Source organism: Anthonomus grandis, chromosome 4 (assembly GCF_022605725.1).
Source record: "Anthonomus grandis grandis chromosome 4, icAntGran1.3, whole genome shotgun sequence".
In the NCBI taxonomy this organism is placed as follows: domain Eukaryota; kingdom Metazoa; phylum Arthropoda; class Insecta; order Coleoptera; family Curculionidae; genus Anthonomus; species Anthonomus grandis.
In genome coordinates this window covers 27449732-27467476 of record NC_065549.1, presented here as the reverse complement: position 1 = coordinate 27467476, position 17745 = coordinate 27449732, and the positions used below count along the sequence as shown (strand labels likewise).

Genomic DNA, 17745 nt, shown 5'->3' with positions numbered 1-17745 from the left:
TTTTTTCTCTTCTTTTATCATAGTAAAATTACTTAAGCTTTTTAAAATACGTCGACTTTTTTAAATGGAATATATAATAAGTAAGTTATCATCCCTAAAAAAACTTAAAATTTCAACCATAATAACGGTGTTTTTTTAATCTCTAAATATTAAACAACTTATATCGATTTTAAAATAATTTTATTCGGATTCAATTTCACATAATTTTATTAATTGTGCCAACATAACAGAATCAGTTAAAAGGAATTTTTTGCATTGAGAAAATGCATCTAATAGAAGTTATAATAATACTTCCATTTTTGAATGATGTGTTGAGTAAACTATCAATTTTCATAAGCACCGCTACGACGGTGTAAAAGTATTTATTCGACTAAGAATTCTGTTGATCTAACCAACAGTTTGAAAAATCTTATTATCCCTCATGGGTCTAAACTTATTTCCTTAGATGTAAGAAATCTTTTTCCCAGCTTCCCTCCCAAAGATTGTTTAAAGTTAGTGAGAACTCTCCTATTAAAAACATCTCTTAGTCGTATAGTCGTTGAGGGTCTTTTAGACTTACTCGATATAGTGATCAACCAAAATTTTTTCCAGTTTGGCAATAAAATTTTCAGGCAGGTCTCAGATTTGGCTATGGGTTCTTGTCTTTCCCCTCTGCTAAGCGAGATTTTCATGAGTCATCTAGAAAGAGAAATAGTTGAGGGTAGGTTTAGAGATTGCCTTACGATATATAAGAGGTATGTGGATGACATTTTTATAATCTGGAATGGCAAAGAGGAAGACCTACCAAATTTTTTTAGTTTCGTAAATTCCTTACACCCTAACATTTCATTCACAATCGAAGAAGAAAAAGATGGTTGTTTGTCTTTTCTTGACCTTCTAGTTTTAACTAGCAAGAATGAAAAAATAAACTTATTTTTGAAATATATCGTAAGCCCACTACTACCGATAATGTAATTCAGTACTCTTCAAATTCTCCCTACTCATATAAATTTGCCTCCTTTAATTCATTTTTCTATAGATTGTTTAATATCCCCTTGTCAAAAGAAGCTTTCGCTAAAGAATTGAATATTATAAAACATATTGCTCTCAACAACGGATTTGCCCTTCATTTAATAGACAAAATTTATTGCAAATTTTTAAATAAATATAAATTGACCTACAATATTGTTCATAATAACGGCTCAATAAGTTCCTTTAGATCCTTGACCTTTTTTGGTTCTATCTCCGTAAATTTAGTAAGATTCTTTAAATCCCTAAATGTAAAAATCGCGTTTAAGACAGTCAATAATTTAAAGAACAAATTGGTCAGTAGAGTGGATAAGGCAAGCATCCTTTCTAAATCGGCAGTTTACTCTTTAAAATGTGACGATTGCAACGCAGTATACATTGGCCAGTCTGAAAGGAAAATCTCTACACGCATTAAAGAACACGTAGCGCGTTTTGAAAAATTTAAAAATACCAATGTCAGTGATACCAAATCAGCGTTTGCGAATCATTTGCTGGCCTCTACTTATAATTTTTCTCCGGGGGTGGGAGCTGAAATGCTTCATGAATGCCCTAAAGGTAAGAAGCTTGACCTTCTGGAGAAAATGGAAATTACAAAAACCAAAAAGAGTCCTGTTCTCGTGTGTGTGAATGACGTGTTTACTTTTGAACCTAATTTAATTTTTAACAATTTAATTTAGTTAAGTATCGTTTAACACTTTCCTTGTAGTCACTTTCTTCAATTTACATTGGCTAACGTGTTAAGTTGTTTTAGCATTAGGTCCGTATAGCCGATAGGTATACTTATACTTATAACTTATAACTTTACACTTATACTTATAACCATGTTGTACCGAGTTCGATTCTCGTTGAGTCTATGTTGTTGCGTTCAACTTTTTAATTTTTTATTTTTTGCTTTGTACTATTATAACCTTAAAATTATTGTTTATTTATGTGTGGATAGCTTCTAAAGGTTTTTTATTGTTTTATGTAAGTTTTTAGTTTTGTTTAAGTAGTATTTTTATTTTAGGCCTGATGATGCTCTAACTAGAGCGAAACACGTGTAGCCCGTTTAATTACATGTTATGAGACCGTGACTTTGTGTTTTTCTTTGTTTTTCGTCAATTTTGTATGTTGGTCTCTTAGAGAATAATGGATGAGATTTTTGGAAACTGTTAGGATAAATAGTTTCCATGGCCCGATTCGTAGCCCACCTAGGTCCTCAGACCTAACCCATTTCGGCTTTTATTTTTGGGGTTACAAAAAGAATGAAATGAATAAAGAAATACAGAATAAATTAAGTATGTTAACTTGATGTTATTTTTATATTTTAAAGCCAACCTGCCTAAATTTGATAAAATATCACATATTTAGCATCCGCAAGGTACGGTGTTAGGTCCTTTGCTATTCAATATTTTTATACAAGGTTTTGGAGCCTCGTTTTTCATAAAATATTTATTCTATGCCGACGATGTAAAATTGTATACTAAAATAAAATCAATAGACGATTGTCTTGCTGTTCAAACAAACTCATGTCGAATTAATAACTGGTGTTTTCTTAATAATTTCCAATTAAACATAAAAAAAAGTCCATTGTTGTAGCTCATGCGAGGAGAAAGCGACCAATTTTATGAGTAACTAATAATATTTTTTAACTAATAATAATTGGGTATATTACCTGTAAGGTGGTTTGATGTAAATAAATAAATAAATAAAATGATTAATATCGCTATAACTTTGTTATTTTTAGAATATTAGTGTTAACAAACATTTTTATTAAGAAGATTCCATTTAACAAAAGTACATTTTCTTGAAAACGCGATGTTAATTTTTTTTCTGTGTTTTCACAATTTTAATCAACTTAACTGAAAAAATCCTACTAGTTTGCTGATTAAACCGAACCTGCATCTTAAACATTAGCAAAAATATCAGTAGTGTCAACTTAATCGGAGGCACCCTGTATATATAAAATAATGTTTTTAAGTACAGGGTGATAAGAGTTGTAGGAAACAAGCTATATTTTTGCAAAAAAAATTACCTCTTTCAGAGCCAAGATGATAGTGTATTATAGCCAGAAACTTTAAACGATGACATTTCAACATCTGGTAAAAGCTTTCGCTGGACGGCACGAGTTCTAATTTACAAGAAAAAGTTTTTAACGCTTATAATAGCAACGATCTTGGCAACGATACCTTACCCCGACAAGGTTTAGAACATCAAAATTTGGCGGTTGTATGAGAAATTTGCAATGTCAATGGTATGACCGTTTACTTGGTCGGAATATAGGATGAAACTAGACGCAGCGTTTTGTTTTTATTGCCGTATCTATTGTTTCCATCAACCACGATACACAGATGAGACCTTCGTTAAAACGGGTGTGAAAAACAAGAAAAAAGCTTTGGAAAAATTTGAAAAACATGAAAAGACTACCGTTCCTAAGAAAGTTTTTTTCAGCACCGTTTTTTTTTCTGTTAAAAAAGAAGTCAACAGGAAATAGCGTAATATGTCAAATAGATAGTTTGCCTAGAGAGTCAATTCACAAAAATAGGAAATATATAAAGTTTATTTTAGAAACTATTTTATTTTTGGGACAGCAAGGTATCTCCTTTAGGGCCAACAAAGAAAAGGCGCAGACTCTGAAAATAAAGTAAATTTTTTAGAATTATTAAAATTAAGATCTGTAGACAAAAGTTTCGATTTTACATCATTATTGCAATCAAAAATGTGTAGTTATACAAGCAAAGATTTGCAAAATGAATTAATTCGTGTAATTGCCAAAGCGATAATTTAAGATATAGTACAAGAAATTGATAGTGCTAGTTGCTTTACCTTAATTGTAGATAACTGATGTTTGAAATTGCTAACTTGAGCTTTCACAGTATGACAGCTTGTCAGAGATTTTGAAACAATCCAATTTTTAATACTTTTAGTGCTACGTTTTTAGAGGTTCTTGATTTACAAAACAAAAAAGCGATTTTTTGTTTTAATTTTTAACCCCACAACTTCAACAAGGGGTTGAAGTTGTATGGGGCGACATTCACCCTTATTTTTTAAATGGGAAGGGGTGTGTTGTGATGAATCTTTTGAAAGGGCATTCACTTTATAATCACACTTTTCTTTATAATAGCTCTTTGTTTTTCTAAATTTGAGCTACGCATCGCCAAGCAATGGAATTCTAAACATTTTACTAGATATTTTAGGTGTGTGAGTAAAAAGTTGTGTTTCAACTATCAAAAATCAATCAACAATCTGACTTTATCTTCAGTAAACAAGTTGATGTGAATTAGTTATTTCTGTGCTTTTCTTTCGATTTGATAAAAATGGTTTATTATATTGCAGGGAAAGTGGAAATTATTGAATTATACTGTATAAACAATCAATGTGCAAAACTAACGGCAACTTTGTTTATTGAGAAACATGCAGATAAACACGTACATCATGATTACATCCTAGAGTTAGTGGCAAAATTTGGGGAAACTTGTTCGTTAGCAAATAAAAAACGGAATGTTGAAAATCCAGTGAGAAATGCAGTAGAAGTCGGTGTTCTCGGTGAAGTATATTAAATACCAGAAAACTTTCTAATATAACGGGAGTCTCGCGGACCATCGTACAGAGAATTCTAAAACATAATAAATGACACCCATATAAGATTCAACTTCTTCAAGAATTAAATGAAAATGATAATGACCGCCGTTTACAGTTTTGTGAAATAATGTCCGCACTAATTTGAAATGATCTTAACTATCTTTTAAATGTTTGCTTCTCAGACGAATGTTAATTTTTTCTTAATAGCATTGTCAATCGTCATAATTGTCGGTACTGGTCCGACACGAATCCAAGGATCTACCATGAGGTTCATACTCAATACCCTCAAAAATTAAACGTTTAGGTTGGTATTTTTGGTGATCACATAATTGGACCATTTTTCTTACCGGGAAATTTAAATGGAGATATGTACTTAGACGTTTTGGAGAATGCCGTTTACCCAGCATTGGTTGAAATTATGGAAAACGACATTTATGACAAACGACACGCGAATGACGGCATAAAGAAAATGCGATATTTCGCATTATTAAACGCATATAAAAGCAAGACGGGGCTCTTCTCCATTATGCATTATGCATAAAAAATCGTTTTTCTAAAATCAAAAATCGACGGGTGCGAGCGTTTTTGTTTTGTAAATTAAGAATCTCTAAAAACTAGCGATAAAAATATTAAACAATGGTATTGTTTCAAAATCTTTGACAAGCTGTCGTACTGCGAAAAGTCAAGTTAGCAATTTCAAACTTGGCAGTTGTAATTAGAATAAAAAGACCTTTAAAATAAGCTTACCTTTAAAATCACTTAACCCCCACTCCTATTTAAGATTTTGAGGGTGGTTGCAACCCCCGCCAACGGGTTGATGTTAAGGGGTTAAAAGTATTGAAAAAAATTGTCCCCCTACAATCAAAAATCGACGCGTCCGAGCATTTTTATTTATTTTTTTTTAAAAGACCCGAAACGAAAATGTAGTCCTCTTATTAACAAACTAAGATTTCAATCTAGTGCTTCTAATATGAGTAGCAAGTTTAATGGTCTAGCTACAAGACTTAGGAAAATTGAACCAAGAACCCTATATTTTCATTGCTATGTGCATCTTCTGGAACTTGCTGTTGCTCGAACCTGCGAGGAAATAAAAACTTTAAGAGATGCACTTTATATAATATTATTGAAGCATCGGCAAAAATACACAATATTTTCCAAAGAATTGTCACTGGGTTTGTCCTGAACAAAATATAAACACGTTAAAGAATTATCACAAACTATATGGTCATATGTTGGTAAGAACGGTACTTCATTTTTTACCTGCTATAATTAGAACTGTAATTATAATTTCAAATGATGCTGCTAATAAAAAATTTCAGCTAACGCCAGGATTGCTTAAGAATATATTGGACGAAGACTTTTTAATTTTTATAGTTATTATAGAACTAATAACTAAGAACAGCAACGATACTTTGAAAGCATCTACAAGCTACCAAAATTACAATTTCTTTAGTTCTTTCAGGTGCAAAATGCATTTATTTACAATTGTGTAAATAAATGCAACAATTGCTGCTTTGCAGAGTTATAGGATGGATTAATGTTTTTTGAAACTTTAAAAACATGAAAACTTTTCAAATGAAATTAAGAAAATTGTTTGTTTACCACGCCAAAGAAAAATACCTAAAAAAAATATAAAAATACCAACAATCTAATATGTACTGCCTTTAACTTCTCTAATATGAAAGATCTCTTACATGTGGTTTTTTTGTTCCCCCTGATCTTTTAATTCAAAGCATGAAATTACGCTTTTCTAAAAATGTTTATAGCTTTATTTTAAAACTTAAAAATTGCCTACTAATTCATAGAAAAAATATCTCAAATCAGAGGATAAAAATCTAAATAATATTTATAAATTTACACATGAAAATAGTCAACTATAGAGGGGAGGAAAAAAATATCAAAACTATATAATGATCAGGAAAAATCATCGGGTTTGGCATCAATGGCGATTAAAAAACAAAACAGCACAAATTTGAAAACTCCGGAGGGGCTACAAATATTTGTTTTAATGGCAATTTTTCCAATAAGAAAAATAGAAGACACACATTGATATAAGTTGGTTATATAAATAGTGCAACAAATGTCTAATTTGTTGCAATATTTTTACTATGCATTCAGATAGCTTCCAGGCTATTTATTTTTTATTCTTAGGGTGTGCAATTAAAGTTTAGCTTGTTCCTTTAAGTGATATGTGTATGTCTTAAACGTCTTGGATTTTACACTACTGGGTGGTAAAGTTGAATAACAAAAATATAAATAACAAAATAAATATTTCTTTTAGAGCATATCTGGTCTCTAGGTAATTTATCGCTTGGTTCGCGGTTTTCACATAAAAAAATTAAAACCATTATTGTGGATAGCATAACGCCTAAATCTGATCATCTTAATCAAGTATTACTTTTATAGCTCTATTTTCAGCAGTTTTTTTGAAGTTTTTCTGGCAAAATATTCCAACACATGCCTTAAATAAAATACATCTATACATGAATACATGATCAAATTTATCAAAAAAAGCTTAGAACACGAAAGACTAGAATTAGTAAACAACAACTTTGTTTGAGTTCAACATGTGCTCAGGGGCATGGGAGGTGTTTTGTTCACAAACATATTCACCGATTTTCTGTTGTCATAATTTACACACGTTTTGAAAAGAGGAAGTTTTCAGCTATTTACACATATATAATGTTAATTTATTTGTGTTAATTTATGTGTTAGATTTTGGATGAAAAATAAAAAGTAGAAATAGACATATCTTATTCTAAGCGCAAAAATAACATCTTAAAAGCAAAAAAAATTATCAATATTAAGCTTAGGAATTCCTAAAACCGCTCCAAAAAAATTTGGAATGGCAACACCGGAAGCAAAAGTTGATGTCATCTTGCGAAATGTCATTTTGTCAAACGACATTATTATAACGGAATTTTTTTTTATTAGATAGGCACCTTAACTCTAATGTTTATAATATTGTTTATAATTTAAAGCATAATCTATTACCAATAAATATTTATCATGTAAATATTTTTTGACGACGTCACAGATTCCCTGTGTTGGAAACGCTTGGAAGTTTCTAAATTTTTTTTGTCGATGGAGACGAGTAATTTTAAGAGAACACTTCAGAATGTGGGAATACTAAATTAGGTGCATACTCCCCTGTAGTTTATATCGCTACTCCCAGACTTAAAAATAGGGATGACAATCAAATTATTCCAATCTAACGAAATTTTCCGTGAAGCCAGACATTAAAACACCAGGGGGTATCCCATCTGGGCCAAATAAAACAGTATTTTTGAGACATCGAATGAACGAAATTAGAATTAATTCTATCTTAAGTTAAGAAAAAAAGTTTACAGTCAGATAAAGTTAAATCGCCTTATTCATTTTTCAAAATTAATAAAGAAATTCAAATTTGATACCCGTTTTTTTTTTTAAACTTTTTAGGTCTATAGGTCTAAAAAGTTCTATGTACTAAATCCGGAAAATCTCTAAAAAATTGTCTTATGGCAAAATTTTTACTGATTCTTTGTTAAGAGAGGAAACGAAACGCAAAATATCTGTTTACGCTGGTATTTGAAATAGAACTTGTATATTATTTTATTTTCTTTAGGATTTTTGATTTCAAGTTTTATACATACAAAAGAATATTTTTTGTTACTGAGTTTTCTTCCGACTTGACGTTACAACCCCGAATGCTTATAATCGCGTATAACTCTGAGTCATACACCAAATAATAATTTCAGAGTGGATACCGTTGGCGAAGTTTAAAAACTAACCTTACCTTTCAAATATCAACTTAAACGTATATTTCGTTTTCCTTCAGTCTAACAAAGGATCCAGTATTATTGGGCTGTCATGCTATTAATTTGAAATTAATTAAAAAAAAGTGTACATTCGGCATTAAGCAAAAGAACGCTGCATGGTTCTATTGTGTCAGGAAACCGGGATTTATGGGGTATGTACCGTTATCAACTGTCAGTACTGAATTTACTGGACGTCGTTCCGATATTTATTTCAGTTTACTGATTCAGTACTGAATGACGTCATAAATGCGTCAGTGACGTCATTAATCTTTACTGGATTGACTGTAGGTACAGTAAAATAGTGGGGGAATGTCAAAACTGTCAGAAGTGTTGTTGATGTTGATTTCTTGAATCTTCTTGTTTACGTTGTGGGAATTATTTTCAAAGTTCAAAACATAAATTGTTCAAAATAAAAGCTATGGCTATGAACCCCAATAATGTAGCAGCCATGATACAATATAAACACCGTTTCCGTTTTATTATTAACTGATGATGAGGAAGATGAACTGGACCAAGAAGACTTTTAAATTGCCCAATTACAGGCTTGAGGACAGGCCCGTATTCGCGTTCCAAATTATTTGGAAAACGTGATAAACCTATATTCCGAAGAGGAATTTAGGATGCATTTCATGTACCTAGGTACAAATTCAAAAGATAATATAGTATATTACGTTACTAGTGAAGAAAGTGATATTTTTCACTCAAGTGGTGATGTTTTTGAAATTCACGAGTGTCTAAAATTTACTTTTTTCATGAGTAATGTAGGTATACACAATTTTTCCTAAGACCACAAATTTGCGCTCTTTAGCCCTTTAAATTTTTAAAAAAACTCGTAATTGTGCACATACTGAACTACAGAAAGTAAAAGACACAAAAGTATATGTGTATTTTACTTTCTCACAGGAAATATGTTTGTTCGAAAGTTTTATAGGTTAGGTTTTATAGGTTATGTTGTGGTTGTGAAAACAGTGCTGAAAACTGTTCCTTTTTTGGAGCAAAACAGCACGCTTTATAAAATCGGAACGACAAATTACAGTAAAATCAGCACAGTACAATCCTGTACTGACAGTTGAAAACGGTACATACCCATGAACTCCTAAGGTTATCTCACAAGCCACGGCCCACGCTCTTAAAACATTGAGGACCAAGAACACGAACTTAAAAATATACCTGAACTGCTAATGCATATGGCCACGATACCCAAAAATGACCACTGCATGGTGGCCGCCATTTTTATAGTGGTTGTGTCCTTTTGATGTTGGTCACTCTGAAAACTTTTAGTGTTGCCAACATAAAATATATTATATAACGGTAATGAAGTTGACATTTGACGTGTGAGTATAGCGGATTGCCTAGTTTTTGACGATTTGTAAACGACGCTTGGGTATATCGTCTGCATTAGGCGATGTATCTTTCTCCTTATTTAATACGTGAATAATGTATCACCATCTTTATTCAAAGGTATTTGGTTCAGTTTCTCAAAACCGAATTATTGTGAATAATTGTCCGTCTGTGTTGTTTATAATAGAATAATATATCGAGTTGCTGACAGAATAATACATTTTTTTCTATATAAACCCTTTATAATTACAAACCCTCATAAAATCATCTATATTTTGATTCTTATATATGGTTGTACCTATTAATGTGGAAACACTGTACATGGAGGGAAAGTAAAACTTGTAATAGTAAAAATAGAAAGAAAATAAGTGTTTTTAACTGAATTTGTTAAGTAAATACAAGCAAAAACTAAATGAATATCATGATTTTAATGGTATTAGGATTTATAAGATTCAAGATTATCAGAATGATAAAACAAATATTTTAAAGTGCACGCATCTATTCCAAGTTGATTGAAACTTTGTCTCATTTTAGGTAAGGATTACTTTCTTTCATAAATTTTAACGAAATTCTGAAAGAAGTACCAGAAAAATCACAGACTAACGCAACTATCTTAAATTCTTACCTATATGCACAGAACACAAATATAGTAGCCTATATGTAACTTTCTATTTTGTCTTTTTGTAAACATAACCTCTCAAAAACTTTAATTGTTTTGTCTCCCTACAGTTGGCACAATTAAAATTTGTCAGAGTGACCAACATCGAAAGAACAGAATCACGCAAAATGGCGGCCCCCTAGTAGTGGTCATTTACCTTTCATTGAATTGGCAGTCCAGGTATATTTCTAAGTTCGTGACCAAGAATAAACCACAAAACACAGATATAGAGAAATGCGTGTTGCCTAATGATCAGACAGAAATTCCATTGACATTGTAGACAAGGACAGCGAGCGATCAACTTGGGTGGCATATGGCGGCAAATTTAAACGTGATCTATTGCGCGATATTTGTATTTGAAGTCATTCGCAGAAGTTGATTAACTGAAGAGTAGTGAGAGATATATTTGAATAGAATTTGATTTTAGAGAAACAATTTTAAGAAATTTTTAGTCAAGTAATCATGGAAAAATAGTTTTAATTGAATTTTATTTTTGAATTTTAATTTTATGTCCAAGCCAGTAATTTTGGCATTTACTTAATTTTTTAAATAGCAAGTTATTGAGAACAACCACTTTTGAAATACAGTTTTTTCCCAATAATTTAATATAATTATTTTTTAAATCGGTTGATAAATAAGCATATAAGAAGAAAAAAACTAGGTCACATAAATAGAAGGCTTTGATTTCTTAAATCTTGGGGCTATGCTGTTCAATTATTTTTCAGTTGACTTGCATTGTATTATCATGACATTTTGTGAAGTGCAATTATTATTTGTCATTCAATTTTTTTTACCGCAGTTTTTTAAAAGAATTTAGAAAATTAGTTTTAAAAGAATTTTAGAACCGTTTTTTGGTCTCCAAGAATCTACTTTATTATAGATACGACCTAGAGCAGTATTAAGTTCATGGTAAGTTAAGCCTACTCTTAACTTATTATAAATACATTTAAGTTGGATGTACAGATTATTAACAGTGATATAACTTTTTCTTAACTGTTCTTTAATAAAGTTACCTCTTAAAATATTAAGCAAACGGTGGCTTCTGTTTGACAATCGATGTTGGTTGATCTTGATGTTAATATACTTTGAGGTAAGGTTGTTTTCTAAACATTGGTTGTTAAAATATATCCTAGTTTTCATGCACATCTTCTTTATCATTAGTCTCTCGTATTTACGGACACGTTTACGGACACTAGGTCGTATCTATAATAAAGTAGATTTCTTGGAGACCAAAAAACGGTTTAAGTTACGTAAGAAACTGTTTAAACTTAAAAAAGACAGACATCTTTCTAATTCAAACATTGAAATAAGAGAACAAGGGAATTGTGATGTGCATCGTTTTCATAAACCATTTTTGAATTTATCCGACACTGTTTTTACTAAACTAGAAGAAAATATTTTATCAAAAGGTTTAAAGTATAGACCTCCCGCTACTAGCCATAAATCATTGGTACAAAATCTAGAAACTCTTACCACCGAAACTGAAACAATTCTTCAAAATCTTGAAAACGACAATATTAATCTTATCAGATCACAGTGTGAAAATCTATTAAGAACTGAATATAAAAACATTAAAAAACAAAATAAATCACTTTTGCATGGTAACTTTAATAATAATTTAATAAAATCAATTCAAAATAAAATTAAGACTTCTAATTTAACGTTAACCAAAGCAGATAAAGGAAACTGTGTAGTTGTATTGAATAAAGTCGAGTATGATACTAAGGTTTTTAATTTTATAGAAAACAATAACATTAAGAAACGATCTGCTAAACTTCCAAATTTTATCAAGAATGTCAATGATGCTCTTAAATTTGCGTCTTCAATAATTAGCCCACAACTTCGTTGTTCTCTCTTAGCGAACTATACCACAATCCCCAAACTTTATGGTTTAGTTAAAGTACATAAATCGGATATACCAGCCCAGATGCCTATCCGACCAGTAGTTTCTTTTACTAACTCTCCAACTTATAAGCTCGCAAAATGGCTCAACAAAAAACTTATGGAAACCATTAATTGTAATTTTGTACATACAGTAAAAAATAATGTCAGTCTGGTTGATAAACTAAAGAATGTAGATATCCCCAATAAGTCTTTTCTGATTTCGCTAGATGTTGCAAATTTATTCACCAACGTTCCGTTAGTAGAAGCTATTGACTTAATTAAAAATAAATTATTCAGTTCATCCCTAACAAACATTGAAGCTCAACATATGTTAAACCTTTTAGAAATATGTCTAAAACAAAACATTTTTAATTTCAATAGAGAGACATATGTGCAAGAAGATGGGCTAGCGATGGGCTCTCCTTCTTGCAGACACATTTATGGATAGTTTTGAGAAAAACCACATTTTAAATAATAATCCCTACAGTCATAATATCGCTTACTACTATCGGTATGTCGACGATTGTCTTTTATTGTGGAATGGAAATCGAAAAGATCTTGATAGTTTTTTGTCAAACATAAACAACATACACAATAATATTAAATTTACACTAGAAATTCAAGCTAATAATAAAATTAATTTCTTAGACCTAACTATAACCAACTTTAACAATAGGCATGATTTTGAGATTTATAGGAAACCGAGCCATACTGGGGTAATAATACATAACGAATCTTTTCACCCCACTAGTCATAAAATTGCTGCATTAAACAGTTACGTAAATAGAGCCATAGATATCCCAATGACATCGCAACATAGAGAAAAGAAGTTTAATATTATTAAGCAAATTGCCACAAAACATGGGTTTTCCTCAACAATTATCGATACAATTAAAAATAAAAAACTATTACGTAACTCAACTCATAATATATATTTAAACACGTTTCAGAATGATGACCGGGATCAAAACCCTATAAAATTCGTTACTCTTACTTTTAATGGCCCTGTTTCCTATAAAATACAAAAACTTTTAACTTCACACAATATCAAAGTTGCTTTTCAATCTCAGAAGACATTGGGTAATCTCTTTTTAAATAATAAAGATAAAGGTGATATTTTAGCGTGCAAGGGTGTATATAAACTTTCCTGTGAGTGTGGACATTATTACATCGGAAGAACAAAACGAAATTTTAAGAGTAGATTTGCAGAGCATAATAGATGTATCAGACAACATAATTTGGAATCTCTTTTTGCTAAACATATAATTGAAGCTGGACATTGTACAGATTTTAATAGTAATTTTAAAATAATTCATCGTTTACAGGATAATCGCCTTTTGAACAACTTAGAGTACTTAGAAATTCAAAGATCACTTAAGAAAGACCATCACAATTCCTTAAATATACAAGTTCACATGGGAGAAAATAACCTAATTAAAACTTTATTTGACTAATAATTATTTATAAACGATCTATCGCGTCTATCTATATGTAGAGCTATCTATCGCGCGTCTAGGCAATTTATATCTATGAGATATATAGTACTGTAATTAACCTATATACACGAATTGATGATTAGTTTGTAAATAGATAGATGTCGTTAATGATATTGTTTGTTTGAATAAATTAATGTGGCGTTCGTTTTTTTACGATTTTAACATTGAAAATTATATACACCTACATACACGTATAGTACAGTGTTGATCTTGGGTTTTTTATTTGTTTATATTAGTGTGGACGTAATTTTTTTAAAAGTTTTTATTATATTTGTGTTGTCTACGTACACTTATATAAATGTCCATTGTGTTTCTATGTGTTTTAATTTCATGATGTTGACAAATCTCGTTTTATAATTGTAAGTACCTAACATAATTTGTATCGCCAGAAAAACGTTGTATTTTCTATTACATTTTAAAGTTGTAATGTCTTCTTTTTACTTTAGTCCTTGGCCTGATGATGTGACATGTGGAAGTCACGAAACTGGTAGCCAATAAATAGGAATTTTCTGGATAATTAAGACTTTTTTTTTATCCCTTCTTGTGCCCTAAAGAACTTCCAGAATATGGACAGGATTCTCCTTAATAATCAATTGATAGTCTTTAATAAAATAAAATTCATTTGGTTTTAATTTTTTTAAGAATTTATTTACAGGGTTTGCACTGTTTTTTTAATTTTATTAGATGCTCATACCATACCACTTCCTGTGTTCACTAAGATAAGACAGAGCTTTAGAGTCTAAAAAAGCTTAGCATCTAGAATTTTTGAATGTTTCTGTAAGCGTCTTTTAATTAAAAATTTTTTTTTCTAATATTTTTTTCTATTATTTTCCTTTAGAGTTTTTGATTTTTTAAAAAGTGCACTTGTACTTTTACTTATAATTTTACTTACCCGAATTTAATATCCATTAATTGCAAATGTCCTTAAGTTTCATTGGAAATCTAAAAATCCTAACCGTAGAATTTCTGCGCGAATTGCCACCACAATTACAATTTTCACATTTATTTCCACATGGACGTTATTAGCACTTATTTTATCCATTTTTAATTTAAGACTTTAAAGTGTAGCCAAACAAGACACAACTGCCAAAAAATATTTTTTATAATAACACACTAAGCAAAAAATAGACCAGACCAAATTCGGGTTGCGTAGATCAATTAGGTTTTTGGGTATTACATTCAAGCAGAGAGCAGGTCATGTGAGCGTGGAAAAAACCTAATATCTAATTTCGGGTTTTGGGTACTTCCCTGATCATGCTTATTGTATAATTACTTTTGTATAATTAACATTTAAAATTTCTACATTGATATACATTTTAGAAACAAAAATATAATTAAGGGTGCTTTAAATTTATTTTGTTATTATAACTATAGGACTTTAATTTAATTTAATTGACATACATATGCATTAAGTATGTATCTATAGTTCCCTCCATCAATAAACTATTTTGCGGTTTCTTTCATCAAGTATCAATGTAAACTTCGTTAAATGTACAAAAACCTCTTGGTCAATACCCCAAACAGGACACACTAAATTTATAAATTTAACTAAATATCCAAAATCCTTTATTACCCGCCTTAACGCAGAGGCACGCAACGAACCGGGATGCTCAATTTGGCAACATAGAATAGACTAAATATATAATAAACAATAAATATTTATATCAATTTTTTGATATTTTTTAGAGTAGAAGCATTATATTTCTTAGTATTAGTTTTAATTTATTTAATATTAATGTCTGATGTACATTAACAGTTAAGACACCCAAACCAAATAAAAATGTAGAAAATAATAAATTATCAAAAGAGCGAATAGATTTGCAAAAAACACAGTGAAGAACGTAAAGGTAAGGTTGCGCGGATATTTTTTTTAAATTAATTTTTGATTAGTTTGTGTTTATTTCTGTGTAAAAAAAAATATGAGTGAGGTTATGTTTACGCCAGTAACTTTTTTGTTTATTGTATTTCCTCTTAAAAGGTATAGCGAATATTTACTAATATTTAGACTCTGACAGCTGTTAGACATGACGTCATTCGAGCGCAACCATAGGATGACATAACGCTTAAGACATTGTAAGGCAACCGAGTAAGACTCTTACTCGCTAAAATATGGCTTAAGTAAGATAACTATCGTATCCGTTACTATTATTACCTCTTCTGATGTTTTTACTTCCTAGCACTATAACTTGCGTTTTCGCGGAATTTAATTTAAGATTGTGGTCTCTTGCGAAGGTTTCAATGCTTTTTAGATCAGATATAAGGGAGTTTTGCATCGTTTCAATATTTTCCTTATTTATTGGTATATAGATTTGCGAATCGTTAGCATATTGTTGCAAAGTCGCATGTTTAACTACCTTATACATATCTGATTGTGTTGCCAGTACTCATTCTCACCCATTGAGGAATAGGCCTGTTTTGTTTAAGTTTCTTGGCGAGTTTTAATACAACGAGATATAACGCTAAGAGGCGTCACTGGCGTAGAACCAAGCTTAAGTTGTAAGCTGTCTTTTATAATTTACCTTATATATATCCGCAACATAAATTGAGAATCATAAAGGTGAAATGACTGAGCCTTGTGGTACCCCGCAAGAGATTGCCTGAAACTCTGAGTACCTCGTGATGCCCGCCCTTCCGGGAATGGCCACTTGACACTCTCGACTGTTAAAATAATTTTAAAAAAATTGTACAGGGTTCGCTGAGAGGCCAAAATAGTGCAATTTCGCTAGTAACAAGTCGTGATTTACTGTGTCAAAGGCCTTACTAAAGTCGAGTAGAGCCATGCACGTGCCAGATTTCTGTTCCTCAGTGGAGCAAACATCATTTAATTTTTTGTAAGACAAGTACTTGTGCTGTACCCCAAGCGAAATCCTGTCAATTCGAAAGCATTCTGGAAGAATTTTATGGACTTCTGCAAAATGACCAAGGTCAATGGAAATGTGTTTTTCAATAATTTTCGACATAGCAGGTAAAATACTGATTGGTCTGAGATCCTTTAGTTCTACGGGATTTGAAACTTTTGAAATTGGTTTGATTATGGCTCGTTTCCAAATTGTGTTATATTTGTCATTAACAATACATGAATTTAAAATATTTAACAGCGGATTTAAGCAAAAAGGCAAACACAACTTTACATCTCTCATTGATATACCATCCGTACCCGTTGGGTTAGACTTTAAGTTAAAAATAATTTTTCTTAAGGTATCAGAGTCTAAGAGAGGAATTCTAAAGATCTCATTAGTAAATCTACTATTTTGTAAAAATTTAGTAGCTCTAATAATGTAGAGTCAGCCATATTGGAGTATCCAAAAAGAAATCATGAATGAGGGAAGCATTATTTAAATTTTCTGGCAGTTCAAATAGATGGTTTTTATCACGTGTTAGTTTTAGCTTGCCAGCAGTTACCCAAAATTATTTTTCTCTTTGATGCGCTACTTGCTTAAAGAATGATATTTTTTCTCTGATAATTGCATGCTTAGTGTAGTTTCTTAGTTGCCTGTAATACTGTAAGTGCGCTTCTGATTTTGATTTTTGGTATTTTTTGAGAGCCTTGTGTTTTAGTCTAATCATAGTTTTTATATTGTGAGTAATCCACGGATTAAATGGCTTTTTAACTAGGTGTTTATATTTAAGTGGTGCATATTTATTCAAGTGATTTAGGATCTTGCTATTAAATATATTTACTTTATCGTCAACTTGGACGCTATTATACAAGTCGTCCCATTGGAACAAAAATCTGTCCGCAATAAAATCAATCATATTTATATTATTATAGTCTCTAAATAATACCCCTTTTTTGGGGCCAACTATTTTAGGCTTTTGGAACAGGCAATATATGAGATTGTGGTCTGTTAAAGATTCAGATACTGCTTCGGACTTGGAATGAACAGGTAACAAGTTCCAGGTGGCAATAATCATATCGAGAAGGGTAGAGGTATTCGTATTTAAGTTAGTCCTGGTAGGCTCCAAGACTCGCTGGGAGAGGTTAAAAATGTCCATTAAT

General features: G+C 31.0%; 1 protein-coding gene and 1 long non-coding RNA gene across 2 annotated transcripts in view; both read right to left on the bottom strand.

The window, feature by feature from the left end:
• Positions 1-17745, bottom strand: part of LOC126734965 (uncharacterized) — a 202465-nt gene that overhangs the window by 179758 nt on the left and 4962 nt on the right. The gene's annotated exons all lie outside the window — the stretch shown is intronic.
• LOC126734977 (uncharacterized) lies at positions 190-8487 on the bottom strand. Its single transcript, XR_007660239.1, has 3 exons — positions 8345-8487; positions 560-678; positions 190-507 (listed from the first exon to the last, which is right to left on the bottom strand). It is a non-coding gene; the product is annotated as an uncharacterized LOC126734977 (long non-coding RNA).